Here is a 14344-nt window from a genome sequence, read left to right as displayed (position 1 = left end):
ATGTAGGAGGAGTAATTACCTAGTTCCATAACAGATGTCATTACGCCGATTACTTATAATTACGATTACGAATTATAGATTGAAATTCCTTATCAAACCATCCCTGCTTAGCAAAGTTTATGATCAAAACTTTACTTTGTCAGTTATACAATTAAATTTGTTATTAATTTTTTGAGTACCTCAATATTCTAACTTTTTTGCAAATGTTAAATTTTAAATGTAATAGAATCACGAAGTTGTACAATTGTTTGAAATATCTATGGTACGCAGTGCATCTTAACACAAGGATGTGTTGTGTTACATTTGTTAGCCCAGATTGATTGTTAGTTTACGAATATAGATTTCACGAAATGGGAAATGTCAAAGTGACTAAAGATTATTGTTTTATCAGGACACTGTGATTCTAACTGCATGAGTAAAGCGTAAATGCTTGTTCTAGAAAAAATAACGTGTTTTGATGCAATATGGTGTACATTACTAAACAGATAATCAATTTGAATCTAGAATAAAGAAAAGAACGAAGGTATGCTTCAATTGTGTAAAAAAAACATCTGTTCCTACTGCGTAATATTGGCACCAAACTTCATGATGATAATATGTGCGGGTTTAACAGTGGTAAAACATAATTTAATAGAAAAGAAACAACCGAAATTAGCTAATTTTTCAAACTTTATGCTTATCTATTGTAGTAAATTAAATAACAGTCACCACACATTTCACCGTGAGAGGTTTAGAAGTGATAGCCTAGGTATGCACTGGATTACATCTGAATTCGAAATAATTCTCCATTCTACGATACCTAGCTAAGCTAACCTTGCCCGATGGTCTGTGGTACATTCCTACTTAAATACGAAATTCTGCATTTCGGATACACGCAGACACGAATCGAATTACGCCGGCGGTCTCGCAAGATCAAAATTGAAAATTTCAAATAGCCCGTTCACTATCGATTCATCTAAGACTGGATGTATCGATACTATCGGTGGTCAGTTTAATCACTCATAGTCGATTTGAAATGTTTTGTTGTTACCTAGATTAAAGACGTAAAACTTTCTAGTTTAAAATATACACAGATAAACATAGTTTAAGAGACATTAAGGTATGCTCCATAAACCATCACCGATAATCTTTGAGAGAACCAAAGAAAAGAAAAAAAAACAAAGTGATAATTTATCAAAGCATCATACCCATATGATAAATAGTATTTCTGGCCATCAAGAAATAATATGTTTTAAAGACTTGTTTCAGAACTTTTTTTTCGACTATGACAATAGCTCGCTTTGTTTAGAAGCTTAGTTTAGTCCTATTTCACTTTGGATACAATTATGAGTGAATAACTAGTAACTCTAAGTAATTTCTCTGTCCACCCCATCAGGGATAAAGGTTGAGAGGAATTGTATAATTTAAACCATGTAGTTACCGCTAATTGTAATATGTTTCTCACGAGGGTAGAACAGTGAGGCAGAGCAGTAGACAGTGCAGTACTTGAACGCACACTTAATTTCATCGAAAAGTTAATTTATTGAACAAACGATAAATTTTGTTGTGTTGAAATTTAACATTTTCTCTTTGAATAGAATGATACTTTGTTCTGAGGGAGGTGGAAGTTCACGTTAAAACAATGGCAATACTGTATGTACTCTTTCACTGTTCTCGCTTATGTGAAACTAGCATTAGACGGAAACCGACTAACAACAAAGCTCTAATATTTGCCTTGCGTATTTATAAAGAGCTCTTAAATTCGTTTAAATTCCGTTTCGTGGAAAATGTAATGTTTGAGGACTGAGTTCTCGTGAACAATGCATTTTATAGTGGGAAGGTATACAGACAAAATTGTTACCCGTTATTATTATATACAATTATTTGAATGTCTGACATTATGTTACCTGACGAAGCTAAAGGACATTGCCCGTTCGTGTTATAGCTAGATAAACCCTACTTCTAGTCTTAATATAATAACTTTGTCTATTAATACAGACTAATTTATCTGATGTCAACAACAAAACATTTTTTATTCTGTGATCTTTGAAACGAATTAAAAATGTAGGTAGGTACTTATAGTATTGTTATTTAACCATATCGATATTATTTCATAAGGAATTATATTATAAAAATAAAATTGAATTGTTTAGTAAAATTATACTTTATAGGAATCCGTAATAAAACAGATAAACACTATATAATATACACAAATACCTACAAAAATGATTACCAACCTTTTTTTCAAAAAAAAAAATCGTAGAATTTGTTCCTTGTATAAGGAACTACTTTCTTTTTAAATCATACTAATATGATAGATGTGAATGTTTAGATGGATGGATGGATGTTTGTTTGAAGGTATCTTCGAAACGGCTCCACGGATCTTGACGAAATTTGGCACAGATGTAGTGTATTGTCTGGAAGAACACATAGGCTACTTATTACTATTTTTTTTAATTCCGCGCGGACGAAGTCGCGGGCGACAGCTAGTATTTCATAAAGCAATTGTTATAATGTGGAAGATATCGAGACTGCATAGATAGATAATTCCATGTTTATCTGACGTCGAACGTATCTGTATTGCTCTCGACTTCCCTCCTACCGGCCTGCTCAATGCTCAGCCCTTTGCTTGATAGTTGAGTCAATATCAATCTACTCTATGCGGGATACCAATACGATCACCTTTACTCCAATGCAATAGTTTAATGTAAGTTAAGTTAAAAATTACAAAGCTTTAAACTTCAAACACGTGCCTTTCTAATTAGCGGCCAGCCTCGCGACAACGGTCACGTGCCTCTGCCGTGATTGGGTATATAAGTTGCTAAACACCAGTGGAAATTTGACAATTTCGCAAGGTTCAAACTGAGTTTGAATCCTTAGATGTCTACGACAAAACAATAGATGAATTAAAAAAACTTCACATTTAGCAACTGCCTCGCATTACACAAACTAGGAAACACGATCAGATTTACGAGGCGTATGGATTGATTATTGTGACAAGGTTGTAACTCCTCAATAGAAAGTTACTGGCAATGCAATAAATTAAAGATAATGTTTTATTGTGTATAAATGAGTCACGTTACATAGACAACGACACGATCGAAAGACTCACTGACCTTTTTAATTAAGTTAATTGGCATTTGACTATTTAATTTGTCATACATTATTCATACAACTAATTTCTAATCTTAGGACGTAGGTAATTAATTTAATCGTCATCAAATATTTTAAACATACCCATTGTGTTTTTATTTTCTTTCTAGTTCATTTGTAACAAAAGATTAGAGAACCTAGATAGAACGCGCGACGTGTTCTTATGCATTTTTTCATGTACCAGTGAAAAATTATATCATTACTAGTTGTCGCCCGCGACTCCGTTCGCGCGCAGTTAAAAAAAATTATTAGCGGTATGAAAAATATAGCCGATTCTCAGACCTATTGTAAATGAATATAAAATTTCATAAAAATCGGTCAAGCCGTTTCGGAGGAGTACGGTAACTAACATTGTGACATGGAAATTTTGTATATAATATATTTAAATATTTTTTTTCAATTTTCCCGTTAAAAGTGTGTCATGGATCAGACTTCCGTCTATCACGTCCGATTCCAATTAATATCTTGCGGAGGTAAACTAAAAAAAAATTAATAGGACAAAACACTTTCGGCCGTCGGACATGACACGCCGCGGTTCGCACGTCGCCATTTCCAATTAACTGCTTGTCATATCAACACTCGCGAAAACTCCGCAAATATGAAATATCACCCCTATCACCGATCTAAATAAATTCGCAGCAACATGACGACAAAACGAAAAATAAAAACTTTACAAATGCAATGTACAGACGATCTAATTAGTAAAGTTAAGAATATTGTAGGAATGTTAAGAAGAATCAGTATGGAGATCAATTATAGTCATGGAATAGAAATTTTATTACTATCTTTTATATAAATAAAAAACTATTTTTGTAGATACGAACTGTTGCCAAAAGGTAGAATGTTACAATATTTTTATTATTTATACTTTTGATGTTCTTTTGACATTGACGTTGAAACGCATGCCGGGTTCAGTGGGCCTAGCATAGATATTTGTTACGCCTTCGTATCATTAATTATGTCAAAATTATTGTAAGATGTTCTGGTGTACTTTACGCCCGATAGGGGGCGCTGCATAAATTTTAATACAAATCTTGTCGATGACGACACGATGACGGTTCGTGCTAGGCCCACAATTTTGAAAAAAAAGGAAAATTCCAATGTTTTAATATTATTAGTAGACTAGTTACACACAGGCGGTCATCTTTTACCAAGTACCTTACGTTGCCGACCGCTCATTATTATAAAAGGTCCTTAAAGAGGCGACAGATGCAAATGAAGCTATAAGTGGTTTAATTGAAAGCAAACAACCATCGAGAAAGAACTCGGAGTGGTTTTATTCCATGGGTCTTCTGCGGAAAAAAGCCTGGGGAGTGTAGACGTCGCTCTTTGAATACAAATTTATGATCAAAGGTTTCAGTTCCATCTAATGCATCCACTGGACAAAGTGCCAAGCGTGGACAGTATATTTTAATAATTATTGAAGACTTTAATTACCGTCATTTTTACAGAGGAAAATTTCTGGTCCTGCTTTTACTATCAATAAGTGAGTGGCCAGGACTTCTACGTGGCGACTGCTTCTCATAAATATTTCGCTTACTTTAGCCGTCTACTGCTGTATGCCTCCCTCATTTATAGCCTCAGTGATGGGTCCCTTTTTATTTACGCATTTTATTCCGATATATGGACCCCTTTCTGAATGCTGACTTCCTCCAACCATTTCCACCTGTCCCTATGTTTTCATCTAATCTCTTTCCATTTATTGTTTTAGTCTACCGATTTTTCTAGTAGTTTCACTTTCCGTTCTCATTCTATAAGGTTTTTCTAGGTTGAAAAGCTGCTTTACCTAGTCTTATCAACGATGGACTTTGTTGAAGTTGAAATTTACGAAATAACCCTTACGTTGCAATACAGATGTAATTCTAACATTGTTAATATTTTGTACGCACCGTCGAAGTTTTGAATACTATTTATAAGAACAGCTTTTATCACCATATAAAGTTCGGCGTTGTTTATCATTTGTTTTAGAGGAAGTTTTTTCTGTTTATGTTTTTTTAAAGTAAGAGATTCGTTCGTGATGATTGTAATGAAGTAATAATTGCTCTCTGGACACTGCACCAATACCAACATGGTGTGGAAAGTTTTCCTTTACAAACGGTATTTATTATCAGTACGTATATCGTGACGCAAATGTTCCTTCGCTCGCACGCGTTAAACTGTTCAATTGAATAACGGAAAGTTAAATGAGTATGTTCCTCTCTGTTGACACGATTACATACGGATCTAATATTATGTACGGTTCCCGCGTCAACACCGCGACCGTCAGCTCCTTAATAAATGTATTTTTTTAACATCATAAGGTGGTAAACGAACAAACGGTCACCTGAATTCGCCGAAATTGCGAAGCGACCGCTGCCCATAAACATCGTTGCCTACTTTTATTCGAAGGAGGAGAGGATGCACAGAAATAGTGTGTTTCCCCTTCCTAGGTGTCTCCTCCTCTGTCAATTTCACTTCCCCTTCCCATCCTTTTTTTATACGAAAGGACTAAAATTAGGCCTCCGTCACGGACACTCATCAGATGAAACGCGGAATTGCTTCCACTTGACCCTTATCTTTTGTGTGGCTGTGGTTTTGCACCGGGCGAGCTGGACAATTCGTGCAACACATGTTGTTGCTTACGTCTACCATTCTTACATCCTTCATCTTCTTATGTAAATAAAAATAAACATTTGTATGTTTGTATTCTAACTTAACTGTGAACATGTCGCTGGCAAATCGTGAACTTCACCCAAATTTGCCAAAATGTGACAGTAAAAAATTGAAAATGAATGCGTTCTATGCAATATTTGCTGATGTTCATTATAAGATATGTTGACATATTTATGACTGGACAAATTACACCGCAGGTGACGCGTAAATAAAAGGAATACCTAGTAGTAGTAACTAGTTAGTGTAAACGTGTTTAAGTTAACAAGGCATTTAATCATAGAAGTGAACAACATGAAAAACCTCTCGTCTCCGCCGGCCGGCCCTCTGCCTCAACGCCCCACCTAGACTTAACAATTTCATTCCATAAAGCATTTTAATGGAAAATCGATGGTATAATTCAATTACAGGGTGGCACGAGAATGCCACAGTAGCTTTTTCTTTTCATTTAAAAAAGAAAACATTGTTGTTTCCTTGAGAAATGGCAAAAAAAAAGTGCAATAATCATATTTCAACGACTCATTTGCTAAATGGGTTAAGTCGTAACTTCTTAATTTCTGCTGCCAGATATTCTCTTGGTTATTACTAGTAATGAAATATTGTTGAATTAATGTTGTATATAACGATTTCTTGATCAATGGTACCTACTATTTACTGAGTGTCGCACCCAAAGTCATTATTGGCCACTAAGGAGGACTCTTAGTGTAGATTTCCATTTTATTATCCATTTGAATTCCATTCTATTCCCACAGGCTATTGTGAGTTTGAAAAAAAGGAATAAATGATTGTTTGATTGAATTTAAGTTTTTCAATCAATGGAAATTTTCATTAAAAAAGTGTTTCATGTTTAGTAGAAATTAAACGCTCTTTCAGTATGAGAACGATGAAAAAATAACAGTTTTTTTTTTTAGACTTGAAATAATAATTTCCACAATTTATTCGAAACTAGCTTTCACCCGCGACTCCGTCCGCGCGGAATAAAAAAATAGAAAACGGGGTAAAAATTATCCTATGTCCGTTTCCTAGTTCTAAGCTGCCTGCCAACCAGTTTTCAGTCAAATCGATTTAGCCGTTCTTGAGTTATAAATAATGTAACTAAACAACTTTCTTTTATATATATAAGATTATTGGAACAAAAATGGAATTTAATGAAGTCGCGCTGAAAGGCCTATCTATCAGACCTACGAAATATTTATTTAAAAAACGGTATTTTAGTTATGAGTATCATATAAGTAGATAATATATATTATTTATTTTTTAGCATGTCTGTAGAAGTTATGACAGGTCCACCGAGAACTTGGTAGAGCAGGAGAAAGTGGAGGGCACCAAACCACGGGGTAAGTCGCCTATGAGATGGACTGACCAGATCAAAGCGGTTGTACCAACGTGCAAAAAAGGCAGTGATAAGGGAAGAGTAGCAGCGACCTGTGTAGCGGGTAACTGATACATGATTTAAAGAAATAATAAGAAATTTATTTTTTTGTAAAAGAGCGTTAGCAACGTATTACTTATTCATCATAATCAAACTGCTCTTATCCCTATGGAGGGTCGGCACAGTATGCACTACTTCTCCATACATCTGTATCAGCTGTCATATCTGAATTTACCCCCTTCTTACGCATATCCTCTTTCACACAATCCATCCATACTTTCTTTGGTCTTCCTCTACCTTTACAGCCATCCACATTCAATCTCATTACTTTTTTGTTTATATGCAACCTGTTACTTATTAATTTTATGAAAATTTAGTCTTATCAAAATAAATTAAATTACGAACGTAATGTTGCTTACAGATACATTACAAGGTATTATATACCTTCAAAGGTATAGATTTTCGAAAATTTTCGTTTTTTTTTTCTCGATAACCATTCTTATTCTTCTATCAACGAAACGAAATTCTTCAAACCATTATAATAATTTTAATTTAGAGGAAGTTCATAATGACGTTTTGAGGTACGGCGGGTGTATGACGTAGTGACGTAGGCAGAGCAGAGCAGTCGTATTGGAGTAGTTTTTGCGAGGACGTCGCCCGCCAGAGGTCGCGGCTGAGCTTTTGACAGACGATAACTGTGCTCCGCAGCGCCGCTGTGTACAAATGTTAATATCGCTGCCGCCGACCGCTTCAGTGGGACCTCGAGCCGGTAACGTGGATGTACGATACACAACTATTCGGAGAAGGCATTATACTTTTATTAAAATTGTAGCGTTGGCATTGGTAGCCAGACTACTTCGAGTACTCATGAACAATGGCAAGTAACTGCTATCCGATCCACCCACAAGTACAGATATCTGTCATGTGTATCACCAAGCCAATTAAGGACCAGGACGTCGATCTCTAATTTCCTTCATTATAAATGATAATTCGTTCGTCTTATTAAGTGCCCGTATCTGATCAAACCACATCATAACTTCAACCCATCCTAGCACATTAAGTGTATTGTCATACAGGTATCTTTTTCATCATTGCAGCCGTAAGGTACATACTGCGAAAAACGGCCTATTTTCAAACCAACAAAAATTTTACTTGACGATTTTGATGAGTAAAATCTTATGTGTTGCGAATACGTGTCTTGATTAGGTGATTGCTACAACGCTGCACATGATTGTCTCCTTTACACCGCATCGGTGATTCGTACCCGACTTGCGCATTTGTAGCTCCTTGTCCGCTACGCCGTCGACTTTTGTTCTCTTTGTGACGGGTTCACGTTATTATTAAAAACAATAAATCGCTGAGGGCGCCACCTACCACTATTGCTTCGCTTTCACTTCGCAATGGCACCCCCCTCCCCGCCCCCACTCCGCCTCACCTCATTGCCACCCACCACACCAGCCGTATAATTATTGGAGAGAAACACACCGCTTGTGTTTTAAAGATTGCATTCCAATATTGTACAAGTATTGTGATACAAAGTCACAAAGATTGTCGTCACTATTATTGAAATAAGTACTAATATAGCTTTCGCAAAGAGTTATATTTTTGCGAAAAGGTCGTAGTTTTTTTAGACCTCGTTGAAAATTTTCGAATAGTTGCCTGCGGGTGAGCAGTTTGCAAAATGGCACCGAGCGAGCTAATGTCATCGTCTCCCTCTCCACGTCAACGCCTGGAGGCAGACCTTAAAACAAAGAGGAAGGGCTAGACGCGACCTCGCAGAATTAGCTCAGGCGATGTTCAGTTTCGGTTCTAATTTAAATCACGTTAATTTTGTGTGCAAAAAACAGTAGCTCTTCGTAGTCGTCACTGGTATATATCAATGAATAATATTGAAATACCCACAATAAATTATTTACACACTACTCGTTAATTTCCTTAGCCTAAAAAAATATAAATGACACATTAATCTGCCTTCTTGTTTGGTGGCAAAGTTAAACAATTAGCGTGGAAGTTAGTTAGCCGGGAAGTCATTGGCCAGCTTGCTTTACGTTAAGCCACAAACCGTCCTTTATTTTATTTGGACCAATTCCAAAGTTTGCTTCGTCGCACGGTCCAATATAACATTAGCAAATATCTCAAAATGATAAACAAAAATGTACTGCTGGAATTAAAAATCAAAGAGCATTGCAAACAAGATATATTATGAAGACAACAAAGTAAATAAAGTGATTAGATATTGCAGTTTAAACAAATCTACAGATCCTAATATTATTTTTTGTTAACGGTATAAAAAAACCGAGCTCATTTACCAAGACTTTTTATTACTGAAATATGTGTACAAAAACATATTGTCATCTCTATAATTTTAAAAAGTGATTTGACAATTTGTTTTCGTACATGTGACAATATAATTTTAAAAATAATATGAACAGAGTATTAAACATCTATTTGTATTTACACAAATAGAAATAGATTGTACAAATATTCACGTTTATATGTCGACAAATTGAAACTTTAAGTTATGTGCTTCAATTAAGAATGTTTAATGTTTAAGCGAAGGTCTTAATCGTTATAGCATCAAGAGATGCGTGAAATTAAAAATAGTAATTAAACATTTTATTATCTGTAAAGATTCGCATGCGGCGGCACAGTGGCGCCACTTTTTACTATGGCTCACATTAAAAACATTACTTATGTATTTTCATTCCCATTAATTAACTATTCAGTTAAAACATGATATTGAGTTGTAAGCATTAATTCTTTAAATGACCACATGAAAATGTCCTAACTGTTAGAAGCATGTATATCGTCCCAAGGACGTAATAAATCTATCCTAGTAGGATTTAAAGACGTACGAGTTTTTCAAATTAAATAAGTAAGTCGTGGAGAGGTCGATAAGTTTGTACAACGACGGTGCGACAATTTGCACGGTAGGCACTCTACCGGGACGTGGTCGCTCAAAGCACGCAATTACTAATATTAACGCCTAGGGATCGGGAGGATGAAATTGTTAATCTACTTAATTAAGTTAAACCAATCGTGAAAAATCGGAATTTTGTCGACGTAAAGTATTAGTTAATGCGGTAAGTGTTGAACTGCACCGGTGCGGAATTTGCACACCGTACTTTAATCAAATCTACTTTTAATTCAAGACAATAAAGTGCGCTTGCAATAAGAAATAAAGTATGCAAAAAACGTATCAAGAATCAATTGACAAAGAAAAATATACATTTGGATAGGTATATAGACCAACAGTGATAATGAATTTAAACAAACTCTCTCATGCTTTAGCTTTATAATCAGATCGTGGAATGAGCTTCAATTTAAAAAAAAAACGTTCGCATTAATGCTTTGTACTGGCGAAAAATCGGGGCGGCTAACAAAGTGACTGACAACTGAACTCAATAATTGATCCTTAGGTTATCGGAGATAGAATCGAAAATTATTTTGAATGTAACAATCAGTTTGTATTGTACAAAAATTTATCGACAGACCTCTGAAAAATAATTTACATAGATTTATTTAGATTATATTTAGGCAATGTTACTATAGCGATTTTAAGAGTTATTAAATTTGAAGCATTTTTTTAATACCTTAAAGAAGCAAATATTTTACGATTATTAGATTCGGTCGTAAGAGAAGTAGACTTCACATCATCAAAGATATCATTTATGCAAAAATTTTTGACTATTTCATTATTTGTGATTGTCCTTGAAAATAAAGTCAAACGCTGGGCTTCGAACCTTGTCTCCTGTAACAATCTCCAGTCTATTGAGTCTATATTCATTCAGTGATTCATTTGTCATTTAATGCAGACTATAAACAATATAGTAATTACCCCATCTACAGGCCCATCGTATATTCACGACATATTATTAACAATGGTACGTGCAATGATTAAACATAATGCGTATTTGCGACGTAATTTCTCCTTAACATTTGCAGCGTGTTTAGCGTGACGCGGCGGGCAGTATCTTCGTGTTCCCCGCGTGCTTTATGTGACATTGATGGTTGGGCAAGTAAGGGCTGGTTTGAACACGACGTTAATATGACAATGTGCGATTATTTGTGATGGCTGCTTAGTGTATTTTGGTGTCAATTAGGAGAGTTAATGAATGTTGTTATGCGCGATGTGTGCAAATAACAATAAACTTATTGTCATACTTTTTTTAAAACGTAGATGTAATAGACATCACATCACCACATCACATTCATGACTATGCACACACACACTCGCACATACACATACACACCCCATAAATACACATACATATTATCAACATATTTTTGTAACGTACCACATACTGTAGTAACACGTAAGATCATTAATAAGAGAAGGCGCTGTCTCCTGTAACACAGGTTACACCTAGCACAGGTGTCAGAGCTCTATTAATTTTGTAAAAATATATTTAGTTCAATAAAGAATTTTTAATTTTTAATAGACTTTTCTTTAAACTGAATTGAGGAGTAAAAAAGAACATCGTCACATATATCTTAAAGAGGGTATAAAGTTTATTAAAAGACCGACTTCGTTCTGTTTAAGAAAACGCGGTGAACAAAGGCTATTATTATGAGAAAAAGCTATATAAAGCGATGTTTAGAAGAAAGTAAATATGTACAAATTAAATGTATATACAGCTTTCTAATCGCATATTTTTACATAATGAAAGCAAAATTGCTAACATTACCAGTTTGCGGGCATCGTGGATGGGTGGATGCTCGCTTGCCGTACCATTAATACACCAATCATAGAGTGAAACGTAAAAGTCCCACGTACGTTATTATTGATTTCGCATACTAGTTAAATACCACAGTTACTATTGCTTCCTTACGTACTCTTACGACCTGACAGAGGCTAATCTGATATATTTTGACGACAGAATAACAAAGAACTTAAGGTATTAATGCTTTCTATTTTTAATATAAATTGTAACAATCAAAGCCAAAATGTTAAAATTAAATACTTGAAAGAAACTGTTAAATTGATGGACATAGCAAACGTCGACTTATGTTATCTCTCTTATGTCATAGATGACAATTAAATTGCATACTGAGATTTAGTTCTCATAAACCCATGATTAGTCAATTTATTAGTATTTAAAAATATAGACATACTCAGACATTCGATTTCGTAAATGTGATATACGGAGTGAATTAAAATGCGTTACAATGTTGAAACACAAAAGAAATATGAGATCGACTTGATTGACAATTACCATTGTACCTATTAAATAAAAAAAACAATAGGCCTTCAGTACAAGGGTATCCCAATGAAAGGGCAAAAGCTGATTAACTTACCCCTTTAGTATTGAGCATGCCAATAAACCACTAAAAAAAATTTTATTTCATTTATTCGAGACAAAAACATTTCACTCGATGTTACGTGGCCAACTATAGATCAACACAAGTAATCTGTTTTACATATGTATAAGTCTACATAATAGTATGCCTATATATACTTTATACAGAGGTTCTCGTATCTTATTTATTTTCTTTTGATAATCACACTTACGATCACTTGTAATATACACCATATTATCGTGGGTTTCTGAGACTAAAATATTCGTTGTCTAAATGACAGGGATGACGATATGTTTTATACAGAGACTTTGGTCTTAGAAACCAACGCTTAATACCGGATTATTTATCTATCCTTTTATATCTGAAGTAGAAACAACACAAGAACGCCTTAACCAAATCCAACTTGTAACTGATTTTCGTCAACTTAGTACAGTATAAGAGAGTAAGAGCAAATGACTTCTTAGAATCAGAGGATTAGGATAGAAAAAATAAATAAAAAGTAATATTACATCGAAAATTAATAAATATCTAATAAGAGTTAACGTGAACTTAATTTGTTCGGCGTCCATTATTGCATGAAAGTCAGGCGATGTGTTCAATTTAACATTTCCACCGCGCTTCAAATGAAATTATTTCGAAATTCATACTTATTAGCTGAGGAGATACATTGCGAGTAATAATCAAAAGCCATCGTGTTAGTCTAATTCAGGCAGTGTGGGCGATGGTAGAAATTAATAGGATCAATTATGAGGGGCCACGATTGACGGACCATCTGAAATCTCTCATTCAAATGCGAGCGGCGGCCACTGGACCGGGCCAGAATTAATAATGCCGAACGCAGCCTGTGTAATATTTGAACTGGGTAGCGTCCGACCGCCCAAACACTGGCAAAGTCCGGGACATTCAAGCCGCTGACTCGCCGGACCTAGACTACACCTATGTACCCAGTGTAATGCAATGAACGATCGCTTTCCCTACATCTATCGACCGTATCTCGCTCGCTGTCCTTTCAGACATGGTTCTATGTTTCATTTATAATGTGTTTGACTCTAGGGTAAGCCCAATAATCCTTAAGATTAATCCAAAGGTTACTTTAGTTACTTTACACCGGTGCAATTACCAAAATGGATCGATCACCCTCTACACGATACTTATCTATCGAGGTTTTCCGAACAAACCCTAAAATTTTATTACAATATTTGCTTTGAGAAATCTGCTCAATTCCAGTCTTACTTATTCAAAGAAGTACTATTTTCTACTAAAAAATACTATCAAATATTAAAAACTGCATTTCATTGTTATAATTTTAAACTTTTAAATATTACTTATTTTAAAACCGAACATCTTTTTTACTTAATACCGATTAGACTAACAAGTAACAAATTGCATATAAATACCTTGGAAGCTTTAAATAATAAATTGCAAGCGCATAGGATTGTATTTGTGAAGCGTATAAATTCACAATGAGTGGAGTCTGTTTTCGCCGGCCAACTGCATTCGTCTCTATCCCGGGTACACTCCGATATAATGACGAGCAAAATGCTCAAAGGTAACTTTGACTAATCAACCGCTAATTGGAAAGTCTATCACAACGAATAGGTGTTATTCTGTACTAAAACTTTTTTATAGTTATGTTTAAAACGTCAACAATGAGTTTTGACTGACGTGACACTGCACTATCGTCCCTCTCATTAAAAAAAGCAGACAATAATAAAATACGGCAGTAATTTCACTGCAAAATACGATAACAATTATTCTTATTGATATAAATTAATACCTGATTATTAATATCCGTTGTATACAGCTTCCGGAATTAAGCTGCGGCTTGGTTGTCGTCACGGCGCTATGATACTGCTGTAATCGTTCACTGCTGCGTGTAGCTCTCCACTC

Source organism: Papilio machaon, chromosome Z, assembly GCF_912999745.1.
Source record: "Papilio machaon chromosome Z, ilPapMach1.1, whole genome shotgun sequence".
Lineage (NCBI taxonomy): Eukaryota > Metazoa > Arthropoda > Insecta > Lepidoptera > Papilionidae > Papilio > Papilio machaon.
The sequence above is the reverse complement of the archived record's forward strand: the minus strand, read 5'-3'. Positions refer to the sequence as shown.